We start from the raw sequence: 27,827 nt of genomic DNA on the forward strand, positions 1-27,827 counted from the left end.
ACTAGCCACAATCAAACGGAACCGCCTGACTACTGCTACTCGTTCGCTGCTGAAGGCAGCGCTTCTCATAGACTGCGACTCGTTCGCTGCTGAAGGCAGCGCTTCTCATAGACTGCGACTCGTTCGCTGCTGAAGGCAGCGCTTCTCATAGACTGCGACTCGTTCGCTGCTGAAGGCAGCGCTTCTCATAGACTGCTACTCGTTCGCTGCTGAAGGCAGCGCCTCTCACAGACTTCGTCGGGACAACACTTAACAAAGGTCGTGTGCTTCAAAGACACTGCTTCCATATTTCAACGTATGGGATGGACTAGACTCTTTACTGAGAACTGGAGCCTGATACTCCAAACCCTAATAAGCAGCTGGACTCACTCATGGTGCTCCCCTACCTAAAGACTTTACACAGACATTACAATTCGGTTATTGACCAGCTGGGTAAAACTACACCTTACACTTGAAAGATCAGTGTTACTGATCTAAAAGAAAAGTGAGGAAGGGGGGGGGGGGGGATCAGTCACACTGACACTAGTAACCAAAGATCAGTAACACTGATCATGGTGAAAGATCAGTATTACTGATCTAAAAGAAAAGTGAGGATTGTGAGAGATGGGAAAATTGACCTAAAATTATGAACATGGAAGAAACTAAAGTTCATCAGTAAAATGGCTGAAACCAGTTCAAACAGGATAAGTTTGGGGCTTAGGATGCAGGAAAGCAGAGTCAGCACGATTAACATAAGAATCTTCTATCCTTTGTGACAAGACCATAGGACTAAGATAAGGAATGGTAAGGTACAATAGAATGTAGGAAGTTGAGGTAGTCTGGATCAGATAAGGGTCTCCTAGCCCTGGACAGAAGTACCAAGTCATACATTTCTAATTAGCTAACCATACACAGATTTATACATATGAAATTAGCCAACCCTAGATAGAATGAGTCAACTCTGCATATCAAGAGACTGTAGCCCAGAGAATCAGGAAGGTGTGAATAAGGACAATGACATGAAGGGACACCGACAGGATACCCCCCCTGGTCCTCCAAGTGTACTGAAACTGCACGTAGGCAGGAAGAATTACCTATGCCAAACCCATTCAGGGGGCAGAAGAATGTAAGGGGGAGGGCATTCTGATACTGAAATTGACTGTATAAAAGTTGGGTGAGCCCCAGTATGTGTGTGTATTCCCAGGGTAAGGGGAAGCACCCAACTTTGCATTGTTGTAGTAATAAATGTTCTTTGTTCTCAATTTTTGTCTCGAGCAATTTCTTTAAAGGTACTTTAATTCCTAACAATGGCACTTCCCCTCCTCCCAAATCTCCTCACTCTGGTGGAGGACAGGGTGTCTGTTTGAAGCATTGCGACTTCTTTAATCGGTCCCTCACAGACATTACCAACCCAAGTAGCATTCTATCATTCAGGATCTGTGCGTACTGTTACAGAGTCCAGAAGACCCCAAAACCCAGCAACAATAGATATGCACCACAAGACATAGGGGTACTTAAACAAAAGTAGTTTTTAATTATATTTGAACAAAAAAACAGAATTAAACTTCAACGTTACTGTCAACTTACTTAACCTACTTAATCCCCCCCTCTAATACTAAGCGCAGGTGTGTGTAAGCTTAGAAAAGTTCTTTGGATCACAGTCCAATCTCACTGGTTGCAGACAATTCTTGTACTGTGCTCAGAAGTTAGTATTAATAAAGTTCACCAGGCTTTGGTGCTTAACAGGCAAATGGTAACCACTCAGGAGGGTTCTGGTTGGTTTTCTGAGAGAGATTCCTTTTGTTCCAAGACATCTGCACCTAATTCCTTTCCAATCAGTCTTGCTGACGAAACTTGCCCCTTCAGGGTTGTCCAGATGATCCTCTTTCTTTCAGTTCACCTTTCAGACAGCCAATCTTCTCCTTTGACCAGGCAGTCTTCCGAAGTTTGCCAGGTTGTCCCTCTGGAACCGATCTCTGTGTCTCTCCTTCTCTCTCCGCTCCCTCCCTCTCTAAGAGCAAAGCTGTTTTCCTCTGCCTGTCAAAGATCATATGCTCTCCCAAGCACACTGCTGAATGTTGCAACTTTGTTGCTTTCTACAAAATAGCACTCTGCAAAAGTCCTGCAAAAATTCTGTGTTTTAAAATGTTTGTGTGCAACCTGTTCTAACAATTCCTCCCAAATCACCTCTAAATCCCCTGTCACAGTACACATGACCTTAACTGAGGAGCGGTGTATTCTGGTAACTGTATTACCATGTGTTTAGGAAGACAAGGAATGTACATAAGCCCTAGAATATTCTCGTATATCTTGGATTACTTGGTATTTCCATAATGCTCTGAGGTTTCCAGGAGATTCCTCTCCCTCTTCATCTGTCTACCTCAATTTGGTTCCTCGTGGATTCCCAACCTTCTCATCACCAACTATAGTAGTAATAACATTGTGGGCCGAAGGGCCTGTGCAGTACTTTGACGTTCTATGTTTAAGGAAAAGCCACTGAAACATCCCTACAGGGAAGGTGACCATGGCAATGGACCAGCAAAGGGCTCAGTGGCTGAGAGACTCTCACAGACTTCAGACTGTTGGCGACTAGCTGTTGGAGGAACCCCAGAGCCTGAGGGTTGCTGGCGACTGGCTCATGGGAACCAGGTATCGGAACTGGGATTCAAGAAGGCACTGAGGGAAAGAAGGGCTCCTGAAGGGCCTCGGGCACTAAAAGTTTCCTGATCGTATCATAAGTTTGGATCTGGAGTTTGGGCTGCCGATGGATTGAACAGGAGTCTGTGCAACTGCAGTGGCTGCAGGAGCGCTGGAGGCAAATCCACGGACACTCAGTATCTCTGCGGGGACTCCCTTTCATTTCTTTCTCTTATTATTGGGAACGGAGAATTATCGGGAAATACTCGAGGTGACTCTTTACCTTTATGGCAGACAAAAATTGAAGTCTAGGATGTATATTTTACATTTTTTACCTTATTACAAGACACAAAAGGAACCTTGACCTTGATAACTTCCAATAAGAGACTGCGCATCTCATATTTTCCCAGTCCAATTACTCAGTCTAACTGTGTGGTACGGCTGGCGTATGGGGGGCACAGTTGACATAGCAGTTTGCACAATGCCTTTACAGTGCCAGCACTCGGAACCAGGGTTTGAATCCCGTGCTCTCTGTAAGGAGTTTGTATGTTCTCCCCGTGTCTGCATGGCTTTTCTCCGGGGGCTCCGTTTTCCTCCCACTGTTCAAAATGTTCCGGGGCTGTATGTTAATTGGGTGTAAATTGGGCAGCACGGACTCGTGAGTTAAAATGGCCTTTTACAGTGCTGTATGTCTAAATTTGAAAAGTTAATTTAAATTTAAAAGTGAACTTACCCACTCTGAACTAAGAATACTAGGTTTATTAAGGACCAACTCAGATATTGTTATCAAATTCTAAAAGCAGTGCTTTTGTGGTTTGCCCTATTGACCAATATCTTGCCAAGGCTAAATGTAACCTCTCAGACATTTCTCCATACCTCCCTCTGGATTCTGAAACCACCGCTGAACCTCAGGCCATTGTCTGCAACGTAGCCACAGATCTCATTTCCTGAAAAGACCTAACCTCTACAACTTTCTTCTCTCTCCTTTCAAGATCAGCTGTTGGCACTATCCATGCTAGCCCACTGTTTAAGCCCATAAAATTATTTATTTCTTCTCAATTTCTTCTCATTTTTATGAGGTTTAGTAATTTCCCTCTGTAGCGTGAATAAAAGCTCTCATGACTGGAAGGAGAACAAACGCCTTTATTAGCTCTTAACTAAGGGTAGGGTTCAACAGTAGTCTTCAGAAAGGTTCTGGGTTTAGGCAGGAAACCAGGGTAATATGGGGGCGGAGCCGGGAAGCGGGGCCAGCCATCGGCACAACACACTACAGGTGAATCCCAGTTCACTGCACGCTCAGACATTTGTGATATCTTTGATGAACAGTTTCCACTTTACTGGTCTTAAACAACTCTTCCCCAATATATTTACAAAGTTTAAAACGTTTGAAGTTCAGGTTTATTGTTAGCATACCTACATGACATCGCATACCACCCTGAGATTCTTTATCCTGTGGGCCAGGCAGGATTTTTACTTATCACTCACGCAAACTAGGGCGGCACTGTTGGCGTATTGTTAGTGTAACGCCTTCACAGTGCCAGCGATTGGGGCCAGGGTTTTCTTCTCTCAGAGAGTGGTAAATGTGTGGAATTCTTTGCCACAGGAAGTAGTTGAGGCAGGTTCCCTGTCAATATTTAAGTGTAGGTTAGATTTGGCCCTTGTGGCCAAGGGGATTAAGGTGGTATGGGGAGAAGGCAGGAAATGGGTACTGATCAGCCATGATCATAATGAATGGTGATGTAGGCTTGAAGTGCCAAATGGCCTACTCCTGCACCTATTTTCTATGTTTCTATGAGGGCATAAATTGGGCGGCATGGACTCATGGGCTGAAATGGTGTATGTCTAAATTTAAATTTTAATTAAAAATAAAATTTAAATTTTTCTCTAGATAAAGATACGTATACAAAAGAGAGAAATGTAAACAAACTAACCGCAATACAAAGAAAAATAAGTATTCAGTAATAAATTATTTGCAAAGTAAGTGTCCTTAAATGAGTCTCTGATTGAGTGGTCTCTACATCGGAGAGACTGGGCACACTTTGCTGAGTACCTTCGCTTTGTTCGCTACAGTGACAGAAACCTCCAGTAGCCAACCATTTCAGTTCTGTGTCACACTCCCACACTCCCATGTCTGTCCATGGCCTTATGTACTGTCCCACCAAGACCACTCACAAATTGGAGCAACCACACCTGATTTTCTGTCTGGGCACTCTCCAGCAAGATGGCATCAAACATCGACTTTTCCGGTTTTTGCTAACCTGTTCTCCTCTTCTCCCTCCCTCCTTCCCTTCCCCCTCTCTTCACCTGGCCATCCCTCCTCCCCTTGATCGCTGCTGACCCCTCCCTCCCTTCTCCACCTATCACTTCCTGCCTTTGTGACCATACCTCTCTCCTTCTCTTTTGCTCTGATGCCTGCTGACATTTTTCCATACCTTGATGAAAAAATCAAGCCCTTAATGTTGGTTATGTATTTTTACCTTTGCTATGAAAAAAGGCACTGTTTGACCAACTGTTGCTGAACCTGATGGTCCAAGTTTTGGGGCATCCCAATACCTCTTTCCTGATGTCAGCAATGAGAACTGAGCTTGTGCTGGGTGCAGTGGTGTAAAAACACAATGCTGGAGAAACTCAGCAGGTCAAACAGTGTACTGTAGCTGACTGCTACAAAGAAACACACACTCGCAGTGTGGGAGGTTAAGCCCTGACATTTATTGAGGCTGGAAAAGCTCTTTTTATACAGTTGGATCTCCCGCCGTTTATTTGATTGGCTGACATTAGTCTCATGGATATAAGTATAGCGGGCAGGAACATTCTTGCATGTGAATACCCTTCTTCCTCAGGCTGTTATTGAACTGTTAGCTGGGCAGCTTGGCCTGCACCATTGTAGGGCTGCTGGTCTTGTACTGCTCCAGCGTTCATCCACGCTGGTTTGCTGTGTTAAGGGACGTGTTACGGTGTGTTATGTTGCTGTTTACTATCCCGCGCTCCGCGCGATGTGCCAGCCTGATCTTCATGGTTGCGGGCCGCCACAGTACTTTATAAAAATACATAACCAAAGTTTCGGGCTTGAGCCCTTCATCTACTACTTTTTGCAGAGTAGATGTCAAAAGGAGGCCGAGGGTTGAGAAAGGGGAGGGGTCCAGCAGAAAAGGGGGAAGATGATGTTAATGGAGAGCGCCCAGACGGAATAGAGGTGTGGCTCCTCCAGTTTAAGGGAGTGCATGAGGCCATGTTGGTGCGGGAGTGGGCACAGAATTAATATGGTTGGCCACTGGGAGATCCAAGTCATTGATGCAGGCAGAGCGAAGGTGTTCAATGAAGCATTCTCCCAGTTTACGTCCCGTCCTGAAGGCCACAACAGGAGCACTGGATGCTCCCTCAGATTCACAAGTGAAGGCTGATTTACTTGGAAGGACTGCTTGAATGTGAGGGGAGGTATACACAGGGGTAGGTAAATGAAATTCAATATACCAGGGAAGAAATATTTAGATCTGGAAATGTATGAAACAAGATCAGGTTGGATGATAAGCCTGAAGGCTGTAAGGTCACAATTTGGAAGCTGAGGTGCCTTTCCTTAAACCTTCTTGAGTGGGAGGATGGATCAGCTCATGATAGAGTGGCGGAGCAGACTGATGGACTCATGGACTACTTCTGCTCCTATATCTTGTGATCTTGTGATCAAGGCAGGATGCCAAAGGCAAGCGAGGTAGAGTGGGAGTAGAGTGGAGAGTTAAAGTGACAGATGACCTGACGCTCACCCCTGCAGATTGAATAGAGGTGTTCTGCCAAGGAGTCCCCCAGTGGTGGAATCATATTTTAAACACATTTGGACAGGAGGGTGGAAATCAGAGCAAAAACAGGCAAATAGGGCGAGCACAATTTGGTCAGCATTGTCAAATTGGGACGAAAGGCCTCCATCCAAGCTTTATCTTCTTCTTTGGCTTGGCTTCACGGATGAAGATTTATGGAGGGGGTAAAAAGTCCACGTCAGCTGCAGGCTCGTTTGTGGCTGACAAGTCCGATGCGGGACAGGCAGACACGGTTGCAGCGGTTGCAGGGGAAAATTGGTTGGTTGGGGTTGCTTTATAACGCTATGATAATTTGCTTTTGCTTCCTATTGTAGAGGTGACCACATTTTGGTAAACTTAAACTTTTTCCCAGAGGGTGGTGAATCTGTGGAATTCACTGCCCATTGAAGCAGTGCATATCAGTAAATATATTTAAGACAAGGTTAGATAGATTTTTGCATAGTAGGGGAGTTAAGGGATATGGGAAAAAGCCAGATAGGGTAGGATCGGCAACAGAACATATATTAGAGGAGAGGGGGGCTCATTCGACGGAGAGGGTTAGGGTTAGCTGGCAGAGACCTGTCGATGACAGAGGTGGAGGGGAGTGATAGCAGGAACCTGTCATCGGGGAGGGGGCGATAGCAGGCACCCGTCGATGGTCAGGGAGGGTGATAGCAGGAACCTACCTCCTACCTATCATTAACGCCATCCGCCCCTCCGACGTGGGGCACGAGGATGCTCTTTTTATTGCGTCAAGCGTCACTAGACACTACTGATGCTTGACGCACACTAGAGATGCAGCCAGGGGTGGGTGGACAGTCGCTAGCGTGTCAACCTAGGTGCTATTGACATGGAAGGGAGTGGGATGGGTCTGATGGCCAGGGATGCCTATGACCATATGTGGGAGGCACAGCACTTCATTTGGGGGCAATGCCCGCGGATGCCCCCCACTTGGCACCAACCCTGAGCTAGTGACCAGGGTTCGAATCCCACGCTGACTGAAAGGTGTTTATACATTCTCCCTGTGTCAGCGTGGGTTTTCCTTGGGGGCTCTGGATTTCTCCCACCCTTCAAAACATACCAGGAGTTGTAGGTAATTGGACGGCACGGGCCTGTGGGCCAAAAGGGCCTGTGGGCCGAAAGGGCCTGTATGCCTAAATTTTTTAAAATTTAATAAGGTTGTATAGATTTTTACATTAAGGGATATGGGAAAAAGGCAGGTAAGGTGGAGATGAGCCCATCATCAGATCAGCCACGATCTCATTAGCCGCTTTCAGGTGCTCGGACGCAGATAATGTGCTGACAGACATGGCTGGGGGAGTGCAGCTGGGGCTTTCAGGTGGCCGCAGAGAAGACGCCTTTCTGTCACCTGAACGTGCCAGCTGAAGGAGAGCCGCATCTGAGCGAACGCCGGCTCCTGTGCACTGTGGCTGTTGTCCCACTGCTGCTTTCAGGTGCAATGGGGCATTCTCCAAGCCGGAGAATATACCTACAGGAGGAGTGCTCCTGGCCAGGTTCTCCACTTTCAAGTGGTCACCCGTGTAGAGCTCGTCGAAAGAACCAAAGACTTGTTGATCCAAACCAAGGCTTTTATTAGCAAAAGACCGGAGCTCTTCACAGGTGGCTGACCAGTCCAGAATGATCCGACCTGGCTAGGGACACAACCCTTTAAGGCTCAGGCAATAGGTGTGGCTTAGCTCTCAGCCAATCGCTGTAAGCACAGTCTAGATACAGTAACTATATACACTATGTACATTGGTGATAGATCTGTACTATCACAACCCGACAGCCGCATTGGGGTAGAATAGGCGGCTTTACAGTCGGGTATTCTGGCCACCTGAAAGTGGCTATTGAATGGAGGAGTAGGCTCGATGGGCCAGATGTTCAACTCCTGCTCCTATTTCTTATGTAAAATTCTATTCCCTGTACCCAAACTGTAATGCTCATGAATCTACACTGGTATATGGTCTTTGGTTTAAAATTTGCGTCCTTGGGTTTAGTCCACAGCTGCAGTCCTTCATACATACATGATCTGTGCAGAAACCCTCAGCTGCTGTTCCACACCCTTAGTGCTGGGAAATTTGATCCTTGTGGCACATAAAGTCAGTGAAGTGCACGCAGTCCACGCAGTTCAAGTACCGTCGATCTTTTTCCTCCAGGTTCAAGGTTAAAGGTTCCTTTAATAATACATAAAAACGTAATATGCGTGATACACTTCAACTTTGTCTGCCATAAGGCAGTCGCCATGAGCATTGCCCTAACAATAAGGCAAAGAGAAACAAAAGAGAGTCTCTTCCGAGACAATGAGTGTCCATGGATTTGCCTCCAGTGCTCACACAGCCACACAGACTCCTGTTCAAACCATTGGCAGCCCAAACTGCTGGCCCATCACTGATATGCTCAGGAAGCTTCCAGCACCTAAGGCCCTTCAAGAGTCTTTCTTGCTCCTAGCCACCAGTTCCTATACCTGGTTCCCATGAGCCAGACTCCAGCCACACACATACAAACATGCATCCACATACACATGCAGTGACAATTACACAAACCCTCACATTAACACGTACATACACGCACATGCACGCACTCACAAACAACACACATTCATACACACATATACACACACACACACGAACACACACATGCACCCCCCCAACACACACACACACGCACCCCCCCAACACACACACACACACACACACACACACACACACACACACACACACACACACACACACACACACACACACACACACACACACACACACACAGAGTATGCATGGCATATAAGACAGGCTGCATCCAAATTACTTATATTTGCACATTGGGCAGCCTACAAAAGATGTGCATGGATTTCAAAAGCAGAAGTAGGTAAAATGGAAAAAAATCCAGTAATGTATGCACACAGGAAGTCTTGTTGACTGGGAATATGTCCCAGTTACAGTCACGTGGTGTGTGGTAGTTAGATATTGCTTCAGCAATAATGTTAAGATTAGCTGTGGTGAGGTCAGATTGTGTAAGTTAACGGTTTGTTCACTTTGTTTTTGCTCTGTCACTTTCAGAAGTTCAGCAAGTAGACGAAGCCTATCCATGATCCCTAAGAAGTCATGAAGTGAAAGCAGCACCAGTGTGGATTTGGGTTGTGCTTTTCACATCAGCAAATATGAACTCCAGGCCAAGAAAGGAGCCATGAGGAACAGAGACCAAAAGCTTGGTCAGAGGTCGGATTGCAAGGCAGTTTTCAAATTGCAATGAGTGTGGTGTCCAGACGTGGAATTTCAGACTGTGAGGCCTGCATAAATAAAGACCTGGCTGCCAGTGAGCAAGAGGCCAGACTCCAAGGAACAGAAAACTTGGATGAGAAAAAGGGCAGAAGATCAATGGGACATGATCAGGAGTCATTTGGGATGATGGGTGAGTGGAGTTGTGAATGAAGCTTATGAGGAGACGGAGTCTGTTGGATCAAGTCTGAAGGTGACTATGGTTTCAGTAGCAAGCAGGTCTAGGTTCTATGAAATTTAAGAAAAATTTGGGCAGGTACATGGTCAGGAGAGTTATGGAGGGATATGGTCCGTGTACAGGTCTAGTGGGACTAGAGAGACTAGAAGAGCCAAAGGTCCTGTTTCTGTGCTGTAGTCTTCTATGGTTCTAATTAGGGTAGGCTACTATGGTTCTATGGCAAGGTCAGTGAAAGCCAATATCACTTGACACAATTCATGAAGGCTATAAGTGTAGAGTAGGTAGGAATGATGTACCGGATGCTTCACCATGTTCCTTCTTGTGAGAGCAAGACTGACATCCAAAGAAAGGTGGAGTTGATTGAGTTGAAACACATTGAGGTTTTGGATCTTCTCACTGAAACATCTGAGTGTGATTAACAGAGTGTATCCTAGGAGAATGTTTCACCTGACACGGGTTGTCCACAGCTAGGAACATCGATACAGACCAAGGATCCGTGTTTTTAGGATAGATATGAGGTAGAATTTCTTCTTTCAAAGACGTGATTTTTTGAATATATTTGAGGTGAAGATTATGGTTATGAATTGGAAAAGGTTGGTTTGCAGGTGCAGCAGGCTATCAAGAAGGCAAATGCAATATGGGCCTTCATTGCTTGAGGGATGGAATTTAAGAGCAGGGAAGTTATGCTGCAACTGTACAAGGTACTGGTGAAACTGGAATACTGCGTGCAGTTCTGGTCTCCTTACTTGAGGAAGGATGTACTGGCTTTAGGGACAGTGAAAGGAGGCTCAACAGGTTGATTCCAGAGATGAAGGGGTTAGTCTATGAGGAGAGATTGAGTCATCTGGGGCCGTACTCACTGGAATTTAGAAGAATGAGAGGGAATCTTATAGAAACTTAAAATTATGAAAGGCATAGATAAGATTGAAGTAGATAAGTTATTTTCATTGGTGGGGGTAGACCAGAACGAGGGGACATAGCCTCCAAGATCCATGGTATACATTCAGTATGATTATGTGAAGAAGTAGAAAAGTTTTAGAAAGATTTGAGTATATTAGTGGAACAAATTATGAAGATACAAATACCAAAAGATCCAAGACTATTCTTACTTGGTAATCTAAATGAAACAGATATTAATTTAAAGTTAGATAAATATCAAAAATAATTTGAGCGTAGCAATAGCGGTGGCAAAGAAATGTGTAGCAGTAATGTGGAGATTGGACAATTCAATAAGGTTGGAATGATGGCAGGTTGAAATACAAAATTGTATACCATTGGAATGGATTACATACACTTTAAGGATTTTGCTCTGTCACTGAGAATTTTTATAAGATTTGGAAACCATATATGGATTTTGTTGGAAAAAGTCCGTCTATATTGTCCACACCCCCTGCTCCTCCCAACTAAATATTTAGAGGATAAAATGATCATGTTAGATTAGTATGAATAGTGATTATATATAAAGTATATATATTCAGGTTTTTTTCTATCTGCTTTCTTTTTTTTCTTTAGGGGAGAGGAAAAAGAGAGAGTGGGGGAAAAAAGTAAAAATTTTTGTATAATTTTGTGTTGTTTTCGATTATGTTACATTGTTAGATAAATGGTTAATTGATACAAATGAAAATTAAATTTTTTTTAAAGATCCAGGGTAGTAGATTTAAGACAGAGATAAGGAGGAACTGATTTTCCAAGAGGATGGTGAATCTATGGAATTTGCTGTTCATTGAAGCAGTGGAGGCGACCTCAATAAATTTAAGACCAGGTTGGATAGATTTTTATATCGTAAGGGAATTAACAGATAGGGGGAAAAGGCAGGCAGGTGGAGGTGTGCCTATCATCAGGTCAGCACATTGAATGGCGGAGCAGGCTCGACAGGCCGGATGGGTGACTCCTGCTCCTAATTCTTATCTTCTTATGTTCTAAGATTGATGTAGATTTGAATTGCACTTAAACCCCCGGTACCTATGTGGGGGGGGGGGGGGGGGGGGGAATGGGGGATTGTTAAATGCCAGATAAGTGAATTTTCCAGTTGCCTGAGATTGCATGATGTGCGATTGGTGAACTAATGGTGAGGCGCGGCAATTTTAAACTTCCGCAATTTTTTTACCTATTTTTTTTTTCCGTGATTTTTTTTGCAGGGGAATGGGAAAAGAGCAGGAAATGAGAGTGACTAGATTGCTCTACCAAGAGCTAGCACAGACTAGATGAACAGAATGGTCTTGATTACAAGAAAGGCATGCTACACTTTAACACATTGATTGCTAATATTTCATAATGTGCTTTGAAAGTGCCTTTCAGATGTGTAATGATAGATTGGTTAAAAAAGGGGGAGCTGCTGATCTTCTGAATGTGACATTCTACCATTCACTGAGGTCTTTAAATCTGCCATTATTTGGATGGACGTCCATCCTTAATATTATGGGATGATTGAGCACAAGTTTCAATTTGGTTTGGGTTTCAGAGCTGCTTGAGTCTCTACACATTATTCCAATGACATTTATTCCTAAGGCTCTATTCCAGTTTCACATCGCCAATATAATCCACTTCTAAATCATTGCTTTTTCTCTATAGTTTATTAATCTTGGGTGTTTCATAAGCATTTGGGGCCCAGGTCTGAGTTCCTTAATTTTTAAAAGTACGTGTAAAGGGACAACAGTAAAAATACACAGATCAAGTAGAAATCGATTGAAAATGCAGTTCTGTGAGAGTGCAAGATTAAAAAGCCGATTCCAGTTTTGGGACAGGTGGAAAAGCGGCATCAGAAATGAAAAACAGAAACAATACTCCTGAGATGCAAACTAACTGTTTCCTTGCCATTCAACCATCGGGTCCATGCCAGCTCTGAGAGGAGCAATCCCATCAGTCCTGTTCCCTCCCCTCCCTATTTCCCTGTTGTTCTGCAGATTTCCTTCCATCCGCTTGCCTGTTGATCCTTTTCCCATTTATCTACACCAAGGGTAACCTCCCAGCATGTCAATGAGACGTGAGAGGAAGTTGGTGTGCTCGATGGAAAACTGCAATTTTGGATTTTTACAGCACAGATCCAGGCCATTTTGTGCCAACTTGTCCTCTAGCTGTTGACTTTAGGTGGCGCCTTTTGGTGCTACCTTTAAGTCTGCCTTTAGTTATCCCTTTAGGTGTGCCATTAGATGGTGCCTTTAGGTGCTGCTGCCTTTATGTGGAGACTTTAATGGCACCTAGTGGCAGCTGCACCCAAAGTTGCCATCTAAAGTTTCCACCTAATGGCAGCAGCAGAAGCTAAAGGCGGCAACTAAAGACACAGCTAAAGGTACTTCTAAAGGCACAACTAAAGGCAGACTTAAAAGGTATCATCCTGAGGTGTTATTGAAAAGCAGGACCTAAAGGCACGATCTAAAGTCAGCCCAATAAATAAGGCACTTTACCTTATTCAGAGACTTTTCTCATGAGATGCATAAATAAGGCAAATTATATGCTTTTATCCCTCAGAGAACGGGACTCTGAAGGTAGAGGGCATAAGTATAAGGTGAGAGGGAAAAAGATTTCAAAGTAACCTGGAATATTGGTCAAACACAGATAATTTAGACCAGTTTATGTTGAAAAAGTCAACATGGACAAATTGATTTTAATGACAGTTTAGTTATAACTGAATTTTAACTCAAGGAGTGGGGGGAGATGTGACAGAATATATAGAAATATTTTTGGGAGATAAATTGGAAGAGATAGAGTAGGTTACATACACATACTTTAAAACAGATCTTATTTGAAAATACTGGAGAATTCGTATTATGAGTGACTACAGAAACTGTGGAAGTAAATGGACAATTGTCTTTAAAGCAACAAGCAGGAGACATGATGTCTATTGATAGCTCTTTGCAGAGTTTTGGAGTGATCACAGAAAGGTCACTAATGGGTTCCTGTTTACATAAAAACAACAGATGAACCAGAAGACTGACTTCTATTGTTTGCTGGAGAAGGTCAGGTGTTTTTTTACAAGTGAGAGAGAGCGAGGGTTACACGGGCTTTCTGGCAGTTGGAGAGTCTCAGTGTCTCAGAGAGAGAGGGAGACTGAACAGTGTCGGCCAGGAGAAGCTTGTTGGAACTGAAACAGCAGCTCCAGAGTGGAGGATGGTCTACTCTTGTGTGTCATTCAAGAGGAGAAAATGAGCTGTTTAGTGTTTCTCTTGGAATAAGAGAAACAGAAAGGAACTCTGTGATAGCCTGAAAGAAAGAAGTTACCATCCGGAGAACCCTGATGGGGCAAGTTTCATCAGCAAGTCATTGAGGTGACTAATGGTGGTACCTCAGTTGTGGAAATCCTGGAACAACAAATCTCTCTGGAAACCCTACAAGAACCTTCCTGAGCAGTAAACATTTACCTTCAAGCACCAGAGCCTGGTGAACTTTATACATGTTAAATTCTGTGCACAGTATAAGAATTGCCTGCAACCAGAGAACATGAAAGAATGAGAAGTGAGATTCGACTGTGAAACAAAGAACTTTCTTAAATGTACACACACATTACGTATACCTGCGCTTAGAATTAGAAGAAGGTTAAGTTGGGTTTAAAATAGAGATAAGTTAAAGTTTGATTCTGCTTTCATATTTAAAGATCATTAAAAACAACTTTTGTTTAAGTAACCGTTTGTTGTGGTGAATATCTATTGCTGCTGGGTTTTGGGGTCCTTAGGGCTCATAACAATATTCACCCCCACGAGTATGCTCTGACATTTAACAAATCAGGACAGATCTTTAACTTCAATTCCACTTTTCCCTCAATACCTGCGTCAAATCCCTTGACTCCTTTAATAGTCAGCAAGCTCTCTATCTCTGTTTTGAGTGGAATCTGTGACTGAGCTTCCAGGACCCTGTGTTGAATACAGAGAGCAGGAGTGGGATGTGCACAGTTTGACCTTACAGTTTTTCTATCAACCAGGTGAATGAGGACTATAAACAAGATGAGCTTTTGAACTTCTTTGGAATCTCCCTGTGGATCAGGGGTCATTGCTGAGGCAGCTGTTAACTGAGCACTTCTTGTATAATTTCTTTGGATTTGAATGGCTCAGATCAGAATCAGAATTTATTGTTTTGCAGTATTTATATAAACAACATTACAAAATTATTAAGAATAATGCAAGAAAAAGAAAAATGTTCATTGTTCATTCAGGAATCTGATGGCAGAGGAGAAGAAGCTGTCCTTGTGCCACTAAGTGCTCATCTTCAGGCTCCTGTACCTTTTACTCAACAGTAGCAGAGCGAAGAGGGCATGGCCTGGGTGGTGGGAGTCCCTGAGGATAGAGACTTCGTCTTGTAGATGACTCGATGAGGTGAAAACTGGTGCCCGTGATATTGCAGGGCAAGTTGTCCTGAGCATTGGCAACTCCATACCCAGATAGTGATGTAGAAGTTTTCAGGAGTCTTCAGTGACGTATCGAACCTCCTCAAACTCCTCACCCAAGTATTGTTGCTGGTGAGCCTCCTTCATGATTGCATCAATATGGATGGTCCAGGAATTTGAAGTTCTTGACCCTCTCCACTGCTGACCCCTCGACGAGGACTGGTTCACATTCTCCTGATTTCCTCTTGAAGTCCACAATCAGCTTCTTGGTTTTTGCTAACTTTGAGTGCAAGTTTTTGTTGTGACATCATTCAACGAGCTGATCTGTCTCCCTCCTGTTCACTTCCTCATTGCCGTCTATGATTCTGCCGACAATTGTGGTGTCATCGGCAAATTTGTAGATAGCATTTTAACTGTGCTTAGCCACAAAGTCATGGTTGTAGAGTGAGTACAGCAGTGAGCTAAGCACATATCTTTGAGGTAAGCCTTTGTCGATCGTCAGCGAGGAGGAGATGTTGTTTCTGATTGTCCACAGTAAGATGCTGAGAACCTAGGTGACAAGTTTCCATGATTTCTTCTGACGGAGAAGGAAGCCATTTAGCTCAACAGTTCATGCTCTCAGTCGCATACTAATATTGCCTGAAATCTATTCTCCCCACAGGTCTAGCAACCACCCCCAAATACACACACACACACACACACACACACACACACACACACACACACACACACCTGGAAGGTCAATGAAGGAAGCAGAAAAGATAGTTCCTCTGCATAGCATTAGCCACGCTGTTTTCTGAAGAGGACCCACTCAAGTCAATATATCTACAAGCCTACCAACCACACCTCTTTGTGATTTGGGAGGAAACCGGAGCAGCACGAAGGTGCGGTGACCAGGATATCACACTGAACCACACCAGCAAGTAGGAGAGGAGTGCACAACGTTCTGCCCTCTTCATGCCAGGGCCCAGGAATGCACTGGCAGACAGCTCAGAGTTGTGCGTTCACAAAAATTAGATCATTTTAGCAGTAAAACCCAAATTGATATTTTATCTTAATTTTATGAATTAAAAATACAGCTCAAAGTGAAAAGAACTATGTTCTTCTGAGGGACTTTCCAAAAATCCAGATGCTTTATTTCTTCCTCTATCTCAGGGGTGTCAAACTCAAATTCACGGAGGGCCAAAATTAAAAACTTGGACTAAGTCGAGGGCCGAACTAAATATTTATTGAAAATTTTCAACAACATCTGCATGTTTTCTCTTCTTTCAACATGTGTAATGTTAAACTTTAGGATATAACTTTAGGAGGATAATGTTACAGGTCAGGAGTAGGTAGCTCAAGTTCACCCTTTGCTTGACCTGAGGGAAACCTATTTGGTCCCTGTGGAGATGTAGTCAGCATTCACAGTCTGTGTCCATTTTGGCCTGCATCAGGACTCAGCATTTCCTGCTCACTCCTCAGGCTCTAGGCCTCTATTCACCCTCGACCCACCATCCCTCTACCTGACCAGACCTTTACCCAACCTCTATTCACCCCTCACTCCACTCGCTCTACCTCTACCCACCCCATCCTATACACGCCCCTCTACTGCCTCTCCCCTCAACCTGTTCCTCCCTCTACCTGTCTCTCACCCTCTAATCACCCCTTCCCTACTCACCCTTCCCCTCCCCTTTTACCTTTTCCCTATCCACCCCTCCTTCTACTCATCCCTCCCTCTAACTGCCCCTCGCACCACCATAACTTCCCCTGCCCATTACTCCTCACCTACACCCTCTGCCCACCCCTGCTTATCCACCCACTCAGGCCCAGTGTGCTGCCGATCAGCCTTTGCGGACAGCCACCATCTCTCTCTTCACGTGCAGGGCCGAACCAGCCGTCCCTGGGGTCCGCGCGGGTGCAAGCGCTGAAGGCTGTGGCGACTGGGAGAAGTGTGCTCGCGCTGTGGAAGGGCCGTCCGGTGCCAGTCGCGCGGGGCTCGCGCTGCCCGGGGGCCGTGCGCAGCCTGCCATGCCCGTCACGCCGACAGGAAATCACAGGCGCTCGCCAATCCGCCGTACTGCTCGACAGGTGGGAGAAGTGACTGATTGTGCAGGGAGCCTTCCAACTGGCTTGCCGGCTGATGACATCGACAGACTTCTCATGTTACAATTTCTCGTGTTACAATGGGGAAGGATGTGCAATGAAGGGGGAGGATGGTGGGGGTGACATTACCAAAAAACAGCATCGGCTCTCGCTGCAGGGCGGGCCACCTCTAATACATTTTTGAAATGATCTTGCGGGCCAAATATAATTATATCGCGGGCCAAATTTTGACATGTGTGCTCTATCTAATCAGACATTGGTTTGAACAGAAGATCGGCTGTGGGAGCCGCTGAATTAGAAGACTGCAACAGGCCCTGTGTTGGTATCAATAAAGCAAACACAGATTTGGTGTGAACCAGTCTGCAAATTCTGGCCCTCAGTTGTACGCATGCACACATGTGCACACATATGCATACGCACGCACACACACACACTCTCGCATATACAGACATGCGTGTGTATGCACGTGTGAGCACACATGCACACAAAACTCACTCGTGTGGTTATGAGCGCATGCACACACAAAACACACACATATGCACACATACACGCGCACACACACCTGGAAGGTCAGTGAAGGAAGCAGAAAAGATAGTTCCTCTGCATAGCATTAGCCATGCTGTTTTCTGAAGGGGAGCCACAAATCGAGGTCAGCAGTCAGGGTTCAAGGTTCCTTTTGTTGTCATGTAATAATACACAAAAAGTTATGTACACATCAGTTTTTCTCTGCCACAAAGGTAGCAGAGTCATCGTTATTGTCCAGCAATGAGAAGCAAGAGAGTCCCTTCAGAGACTCTGAGCGTCCATAGATTTGCCTCCAGGGCTCCTGCAGCCACAGACTCCTGTTCAATCCATTGTTATCCCGATTCTTGACTTCCTTGTCAGAAGACCGCAGCCAGTTTGAATCAGGAACAACGTCTCCTCCTCACTGACAATCCACAAGGATGCGTACTTAGGCCACTGCTCTACTCCTATGACGTGTGGTCAGGCACATTTCAAATACCATCTACAAATTTTCTGATGACAACATGGTCATTGGCAGAATCACAGATAACAATGGGGAAGCGAACAGGAGAGAGATAGATCAGCTACAACCTTGCACTCAACGTAAAGAGCTGATTATGAACAGGAGAACACAAGCCAGTTCTCATTGAGTGGCCAGCGGTGGAAAGGGTTAAGAACTTCAAATTCCTGGGTATCAACATCTCTGAAGATATCTATCCTGTGGCCTTCACTGTCAATGCAATCGTGAAGAAGACTCACCAGGTGCTATATTTAGGAGTTTGAGGAGATTTGGTGTGGCACCAAAGTATCTTGCGAATTTTTGCAGGTGTACTGTGGAGAGCATTCTAACTGATTGGATCATGTCTGGTATGGAGGTATCAATGCATAGGACAGGAAAAGGCCGCAGAGAATTGTGAACTTGGCCTGCAATATCACGGGCACCAGTCTTCATTCATTCAAGGACATCCACATGAGGCAGTGTCAAGAAAGCAACCTCTATCCTCAAGGAACCTCACCACTCAGGCCATGACCTCTTCAATCGGCAAGGAGGTACAGGAGCCTGAAGACAAAATTCCAACGGCACAAAAGCAGCTTCATCCCCTCTGCCATCAGATTTCTGAATGAATCACAACACAACCTCACATTTTCTCTTCTAATTGGACTAATTTATTTAATTTTTAAAATAGCATATGTGGGAATGTAATCTATTGCAATTTTTGCACATGTAATGTACAATATTGCAATTGCAAAACAACAAATTTTGTGACTGATGCACATGACAATAAATTCAATTCAAATTCTAATTCTGAACCTGAAAGAAACAGGATTACTCTTTCAGTTCGAAGAGCCACTGTCGGATTTCAAGCATTTAGTTTTTCTGATTACCCCTGACACCAATGAGATTATTGCTGAAATACCATAAAACAATAGTTGGTTCACAATTAGTGTACATTTCTGGTCACCACGCAATTGGAGGGATGTTAAAGTACCAGAGATAATCAGGTGAAATCTGCAAGATAGGAAAGTGTTATCATGAGAAAAGATTGGATCAATCCAGTTATTAATTGAGGGAGAAAGATACAATGGTGTGTGGGATTAAAGGGAGATGGCAATGTTTTCACCCATGATGAGTTGGTGGCAGACTGCAACTCAGTGTGAATGGAGGAGAAAACAGAACCACATTGTAGAACATTATAACACAGAAATCAGGCCCTTCAGCCCTTCTAGTATTGGCCAAAACAATTATTCTGCCAAGTTCCATTGACCCTGCACCCAGTCTATATCTTTCCATACCCCTCTCATCCATGTACCTGACCAAAATTTTCCAAAGTGTTAAAATTGACCTCACGTTCACCACCTCAGCTGGCAGCTCATTCCACACTCTCACCATGCTCTGTGGGAAGAAATTCACCCTAAAGTTCCTTTTCAACTTCTGGTTTGTATCTCACCTAACCTCAGTGGAAAAAGGCTTCTTGCATTTATCCTATCTATACCCATCATAATTTTGTATTCTATCAAATCTCCCCTTATTCTTCTATGCTCCGGGGAATAAAATCCTAACCTGTTTAACTTTGCCCTGTAACTCAGTTCTTCAAATCCCAGAAACATCCTAGTAATCTTCTCTGCACTCTTTCAATCTTACACAATACTCCAAATTTGGCCTCGCCAATGTCTTATACAAATTTACCTTAACATCCCAACTCTATACTCAGTACTTTGATTGATGAAGGCCAATATGCCAAAAGTTCTCTTTACAAGCTGATCTGCCTGTGATATCACTTACAGGGAATTATGTATCTGTATTACCAGGTCCCTCTGTTCGACCACACTCCTTAGTGTCCAACCATTAACTATGTGTGTTCTTGCTTGGTTTGTCCTTCCAAATTGCAAAACCTCACATTTGTCTGCATTAAATTTTGTATTCCACTGGGTCTGGTCCCTCTGTGAGCCTTGAAAACCTTCCTTGCTAACTACAACACCTCCAATCTTTGTGTCATCCGCCAACTTGCTGATACAATTTACCACATTATCATCTAGATAATTGATATAGATGACAAACAAGGGACCCAGAGCTGACCAATCCTTAAGGCACAACACTAGTCACAGGACTCCAGTCAGAGAGGCAATCACACTCTGGCTTCTCCCATAAAGCCAATGTTGAATCCAGTTTACTACCACACCAGGAATATTGAGCAACTGAACTTCCTGCCTAACTTCGCACGTGGGACCTTGTCAAAGGAGGCCTTACAAAAGTCCATGTTGACAACATCCACTGCTTTTCCTTCATCAACTTTCCTGATAACCTTGAAAAATTCTATAAGATTTGTTAAATGCGTCCTACCTTGCACAACACAATACTAACTATCCCGAATCAGTCCCTAATTATACCAATACTTGTATATTCAATCTCAGAACACTTTCCAATAACTTCCAGCGCTTTTACAGTATGGGAGTCACAGTCAATATGAAGAAAGTTAAAATCACCTGCTCACAACTTTGTTTCCTGCTATCTCTCTGCAGATTTGCTCCTCCTTATCTCACTATTAGTTAGTTTATAATACAGGCCTATTAATGCGGTGTGACAGATTATGTTATATTTTATATTATGTAGATATGTTTTTGGGAGATAAATTGTGGGGTTTTTAGTTAGGTCATACACAGATACAAACATTTCAAACAGATCTCATTTAAAATTCCAGAGCTTGGCTCATGCCAGAGCTTGGCTCAAGCCAGACAGTCCAGGCTACAAGTACCTTTGCAAAAACTGAAGAATTCCTATAAGGACTTCATAAATAGGTGCTAATTGGATATACTGTGGAGTAATGGAGATTGTTTTGGAAAGCAACAGATAAACGGACTCGAAGATTACCGTGAATATTCGTGTATAATGCGAATTTATTTTTCCCCTTTTTCCCCTCAAAAATAGGGGGGGGGGATCGCATTATACTCGAGAGTAAATTTTTTTAAAAAATTTTCTGCAGGTGAGTGGCAGCGTAACTCGGGTGGGTGAGCAGGCGAGCAGCAGCGCGACTCGGGCAGGTGAGTTCATGAGAGACGCTAACGTGACTCGGACGGGTGGGGGGGTGGTCGTGAGAGATGCCAACGTGACTCAGGCGGGGGGGGCGAGTGGCCAGAGAGACGACAGCATGATTCTGGCGTGAGGGGGGTTGTATTATACACGGGGGTAAAATTTTTCCCCTTTTTCCTCTCAAAAATGGGGGTAGGGGTCGCATTATACATGAATATTTACGGTAGGTCTGGTTCTCCAGTCTGTCTGAATGCAGTTTGCTATTCTAGGAGGGTCATGTGGTTTTGTAAGCAGAGAAGGAGAACGCCAGTGTGTAAAAGGCCATCCTCCACATCTCTCACTGGCAGGAGGTCCTCCGTAAAGCGCTCCAGGCAATCAGATCACTATTATGTACCCCCACCAATGCTACCCCTCACAAAAGAATTTTCTCCTTCCCCAGGAAGTCCGTGTCAGGGACCACCCTGCCATCCTGGTTTTTTTTTTAATTTTTTATTTTTCACACCATAAACCACATTAACCATGATACATACTTTTTCCTTTTCAAATATATACAGAGCCATTTTCTCCCCCCCCCCACTCCCTCCTCCCATCCCACCCTCCCTACCTCCCCCCTCCCGTCCATTTAAAGTACAAAATCTAGGATACATTAAACCAGTCAAACAATGTTGTCATTCAATAAAAATAAACAAGAAATTCCACTGAGTCCATTCTTTTCATTTCCTTCTCCTTTCGTTAATTTAGGTAGTGAATGTCCCCGGTAGGTTTTCGCTATTGTGTTTCATGTAAGGCTCCCATATTTGTTCAAATATTTCAACATTATTTCTTAAACTATATGTTATTTTTTCTAATGGAATACATTTATTCATTTCTATATACCATTGTTGTATTTTCAAATTATCTTCCGATTTCCAGGTTGACATAATACATTTTTTTGCTATGGCTAGAGCTATCTTAACAAATCTTTTTTGTGCATCCTCCAAATCAATTCCAAATTCTTTGTTTTTTATGTTACTTAGGAGGAAGATCTCTGGATTCTTTGGTATATTGTTTTCTGTAATTTTATTTAATATTTGGTTTAGATCTTCCCAAAATTTTTCTACTCTCTCACATGTCCAGATTGCATGAATTGTTGTTCCCATTTCTTTTTTACATCGAAAACATCTATCAGATACTGTTGGGTCCCATTTATTTAACTTTTGAGGTGTAATGTATAGCCTGTGTATCCAGTTATATTGTATCATACGTAACCTCGTATTTATTGTATTTCTCATCGTTCCAGAACATAACTTCTCCCATGTTTCCTTTTTTATCTTTATATTTAAATCTTGTTCCCATTTTGGTTTAGTTTTACCATTTGTTTCCTCATTCTCCTTTTCTTGCAGTTTAATATACATATTTGTTATAAATCTTTTGATTAGCATTGTATCTGTAATCACATATTCAAAGTTACTTCCCTCTGGTAAACTCAGACTGCTTCCTAATTTGTCCTTCAAGTAGGATCTCAATTGGTAATATGCCAGCACTGTATCTTGAGTTATATTGTATTTATCTTTCATTTGTTCAAAGGATAATAATCTATTTCCTGAAAAACAATTTTCTATTCTTTTGATCCCTTTTTTCTCCCATTCTCTAAAGGAAAGGTTATCTATTGTAAAAGGGAGTAACTTGTTTTGCGTCAATATTAGTTTTGGTAATTGATAATTTGTTTTATTTCTTTCTACATGAATCTTCTTCCAAATATTGAGCAGATGATGTAATACTGGAGAACTTCTATATTGTACCAATTTTTCATCCCATCTATATAATATGTGTTCAGGTATCTTTTCCCCTATTTTATCTAATTCTAATCTAGTCCAATCTGGCTTTTCCCTTGTTTGATAAAAATCTGATAGGTATCTTAATTGTGCGGCTCTATAATAATTTTTAAAGTTTGGCAGTTGTAACCCTCCTTGTTTATACCATTCTGTTAATTTATCTAGTGCTATCCTTGGTTTCCCCCCTTTCCATTAAAATTTCCTTATTATTTTCTTTAACTCCTTGAAGAATTTCTCTGTCAGGTATATTGGCAATGCCTGAAATAGGTATAATATTCTTGGAAAAATGTTCATTTTAATACAGTTTATCCTTCCTATTAGTGTTAGTGGAAAATCTTTCCAATGCTCTAAATCGTCCTGTAATTTTTTCATTAGTGGATAATAATTGAGTTTATATAGTTGGCCGAGGTTTTTATTTATTTGTATACCTAGGTATCTAGGTATACCTAGATACCTAGGTATCTTATTGCTTACATTTGCCATCTGAATGGTGATTCCTTCTTAAATTTTGAGAAATCCGTATTATTCATAGGCATTGCTTCACTTTTATTTACGTTAATCTTGTAACCCGACACTTCTCCATATTCCTTCAATTTCTTATATAATTCTTTTATTGATAGTTCTGGTTCTGTTAAGTATACTATAACATCATCCGCAAATAAACTGATTTTATATTCCTTGTCTTTTATTTTTATCCCTTTTATATTATTTTCTGTTCTTATCAATTCTGCTAGTGGTTCTATAGCTAACGCGAACAATAAAGGTGATAGTGGGCATCCCTACCGTGTTGACCTGCTTAAGTTAAATTGCTTTGATACATATCCATTTACTGTCACTTTTGCCAATGGTCCCTTATATAATGCTTTAATCCAATTAATATACTTCTCTGGTAAACTGAATTTTTGCAATACTTTGAAAAAATAATTCCATTCTACTCTGTCGAAGGCCTTCTCTGCGTCTAAAGCAACTGCTACTGTTGGCGCTTTACTCCCTTCTACTGCATGAATTAAGTTAATAAATTTACAAATATAGTCTGTTGTGCGTCTTTTTTTAATAAATCCAGTTTGGTCTAGATTTACCATTTTCGGTACATACTCTGCTAATCTCTTTGCTAATAGTTCAGCTATTATCTTATAATCTGTGTTAAGTAAAGATATTGGTCTATATGGCGCTGGTGCGAGTGGATCTTTCCCTTGCTTTAGTATTACTGTAATTATTGCTGTTTTACATGAATCTGGTAAGCTTTGTGTTTTATCAATCTGGTTGATTACTTCCAGGAGGGGAGGAATTAATAAATTTTTAAATGTTTTATAGAATTCTATTGGGAATCCATCCTCTCCTGGTGTCTTATTATTTGGTAATTTTTTTATTATCTCTTGTATTTCTACTATTCCAAATGGTTCTGTTAATTTATTTTGTTCCTCTATTTGTAGTTTTGGTAGTTCAATTTTAGTTAGAAATTCATCTATTTTCCCTTCTTTCCCATCGTTTTCAGTTTGGTATAATTGTTCATAGAATTCTCTAAAGTTTTCCTTGATCTCCTTTGGATTATATGTGATTTGTTTGTCTTTTTTCCTTGATGCCAATACCATTTTCTTAGCTTGTTCTGTCTTAAGCTGCCATGCTAGAATTTTGTGCGTTTTTTCCCCTAGTTCATAATATTTCTGTTTTGTCTTCATTATATTCTTCTCCACCTTATATGTTTGTAGTGTTTCATATTTTATTTTTTTATCTGCCAATTCTCTTCTTTTAATTGTATCTTCCTTCATTGCTAATTCTTTTTCTATATTTACTATTTCCCTTTCCAACTGCTCTGTTTCCTGATTATAGTCCTTCTTCATCTTGGTTACATAACTTATTATTTGCCCTCTAATGAACGCTTTCATTGCATCCCATAGTATAAACTTATCTTTCACTGATTCCGTGTTTATTTCAAAATACATTTTAATTTGTCTTTCAATTAATTCTCTAAAATCCTGCCTTTTGAGTAACAGGGAGTTTAATCTCCATCTATACATTCTTGGAGGGATGTCCTCTAACTTTATTGTCAATATTAAGGGTGAATGGTCCGATAATATTCTAGCTTTATATTCTGTTTTTCTTACTCTATCTTGCATACGAGCTGATAACAAAAATAGGTCTATTCTTGAGTATGTTTTATGTCTAGCCGAGTAATATGAATATTCCTTTTCCTTTGGGTGTTGTTTCCTCCATATATCCAAAAGTTGCATTTCTTCCATCGATTTAATTATAAATTTGGTTACTTTGTTCTTTCTGTTAATTTTTTCCCCAGTTTTGTCCATATTTGAATCCAAATTCAGGTTGAAATCCCCTCCTATTAATATGTTCCCTTGCGTATCTGCTATCTTCAAAAAAATATCTTGCATAAACTTTTGATCTTCTTCGTTAGTTAGTTTTACCATTGAGTAAAACTACATTGAGTAGATTCCAAAACTCCGAATATATCTGACATTTTATCATTACATATCTCCCTGCTGGATCTATTATTTCCTCTTCTATTTTAATTGGCACATTTTTACTAATTAATATAGCTACCCCTCTTGCTTTTGAATTATACGACGCTGCTGTTACATGTCCTACCCAATCTCTCTTTAATTTCTTGTGCTCCAATTCAGTTAAATGTGTTTCTTGCACAAATGCTATATCAATTTTTTCTTTTTTCAGTAAATTTAGCAGTTTCTTCCTTTTAATTTGGTTATGTATTCTGTTAATATTTAAAGTCATATAGTTCAGCGTAGCCATTTTATACTTTGTTTATCTTCCCTTTCCGTTTCTCCATTTCTGCTTTCTTGTTTTGAACACTTTATAAGACAACATTTCTAAAACATCAAAGATTTTCCCTATTCTCCTATTTAAAACTTCTTTAACCCCAATCTCCCATCCCCCTCCTGAGTTGTCCTTTATCCCTTGTCGGACAACCACATCTCCCCTCTCCATTTGGATTTGCGAATTCACTCGCAAACATCAGCTGATTTTGCAGTGACCGTAACTCCTCCCCACCCAGCCCCCCCCCCAGAAAAGATTTCAATTTTCATATGTAACAAAGGTCACTCTTTTAATTCCCTCCTTATTCCCTCTATTCCATTTCCCTCCCTTATTAATTCTTGTCTATACTCTATATATTTTCCTCTAAATACAGATACATTCATGTATTCACACTATATACATACATACATATACCCCTTTACACACATACATATAGATCGTGGTCATTTTTACTCTTATTACATGTCTTCATCTCTCTGCTTGTTTTGTAGCAAATTTCCTTGCTTCCTCTGGATCCGAGAATAGTCTGTTTTGTTGCCCTGGAATAATTATTTTAAGTACCGCTGGGTACCTTAACATAAATTTATATCCTTTTTTCCATAAGATCGTTTTTGCTGTATTGAACTCCTTCCTCTTCTTCAGGAGTTCAAAACTTATGTCTGGATAGAAAAAAATTTTTTGACCTTTATATTCCAGTGGCTTTTTGTCCTCTCTTCTTTCTTCATTGCTTTATCCAATATATTTTCTCTTGTTGTATATCTTAAGAATTTTACTAAAATGGATCTTGGTTTTTGCTGCGGTCGTGGTTTCGGGGCTAATGTTCTATGTGCCCTCTCTATTTCCATTTCTTCCTGTAATTCTGGTCTTCCCAGGACCCTGGGGATCCAATCTTTTATAAATTCTCTCATATTCTTGCCTTCTTCATCTTCCTTAAGGCCCACTATCTTTATATTATTTCTTCTATTATAGTTTTCTATCATATCTATCTTCTGAGCTAACAGCTCCTGTGCTTCTTTAGCTTTTTTATTAGATTCTTCTAATTTCTCTTTTAAGTCTTTTACTTCCATATCTACAAATGTTTCTCGTTTTTCCATATTTTCCACTCTTTTTGCCAATTCTGATATGGCCACTTCCATTTTATTCATTCTTTCTTCTGCATTCTTAATTCTTCTTTTTATCTCATCAAATTCTTGTAATTGCCATTCTTTCACTGATTCCATATATTCTTTAAAAAAAGATACATCCATTGTCTTGCCTTTCTCTTCTTCTTCCACTTCTTTCTGTTCTTCTTCTTCTTCCTCTGGATTGACCATCTGTTGTTTCCTTGTTTCCTTTTTACCCTCTTCTTTCTTGTTGTCATTATTGTCTGTGTTCTGCACCTGCTGCTGTGCTGCAGGTGTCTCTCTCAGCTGTGGAGATCGACTCCGCAGCTGTTCCCCCCTCCCGTCAGTGTGTTTTTTTTCATGCGCGGTTGCGCACTTTTACTCGGCTCTGCGAGCCATTTTTGTAGTCCCGAGCCCGGGACCTCCACTGACCTGTGGGAGCGGGCCTCTCTCTCCGCGGCGGGCCTCTTCGGACAGGTAAGGCCTTCACCTTCTTCTTCCGACGTCTTTCCTTCTTCTTTTCTTCCCGTTGTTTTTGGTTTTTTTTTCTTCGCTGCCATTGTCTTCACACTTTTACTTTCACTTTATTTTGGTTTTTAAGTTTGTGCCTTTGTTTTTTCTCTATCTTTTTTTAACTTTTCTGGAGAGGGCTGGAGTTCCCCGACCGGCCACTACTCCATCACGTGACTCCCTCCCCCTGCCATCCTGGTTGAGGTCCTCAGGGCTGGTCCTGCTACAGAAGCACACAAGGTGCCATAAAACCAACACTGGTCAAAAGGGGTCCAGCTCCTCCATGCAAAGCCCTCAATATGCATTATAATGGCATAC

The 27,827-nt window shown here is 42.1% G+C and overlaps 1 protein-coding gene across 2 annotated transcripts in view; it reads left to right on the forward strand.

Annotated features, from left to right (window-relative positions):
* The first annotated feature begins 9,457 nt into the window (after positions 1 to 9,457).
* LOC138758499 (sphingosine 1-phosphate receptor 2-like) overlaps positions 9,458 to 27,827 on the forward strand; it is an 82,351-nt gene continuing 63,981 nt past the window's right edge. For both annotated transcript variants that reach the window (XM_069927484.1, XM_069927485.1), the window contains exon 1: positions 9,458 to 9,815. The gene's annotated coding sequence lies outside the window, so the exon portion shown is untranslated. The remainder of the gene's footprint in view (positions 9,816 to 27,827) is intronic.

This window comes from Narcine bancroftii, chromosome 3 (genome assembly GCF_036971445.1).
Source record: "Narcine bancroftii isolate sNarBan1 chromosome 3, sNarBan1.hap1, whole genome shotgun sequence".
Lineage (NCBI taxonomy): Eukaryota > Metazoa > Chordata > Chondrichthyes > Torpediniformes > Narcinidae > Narcine > Narcine bancroftii.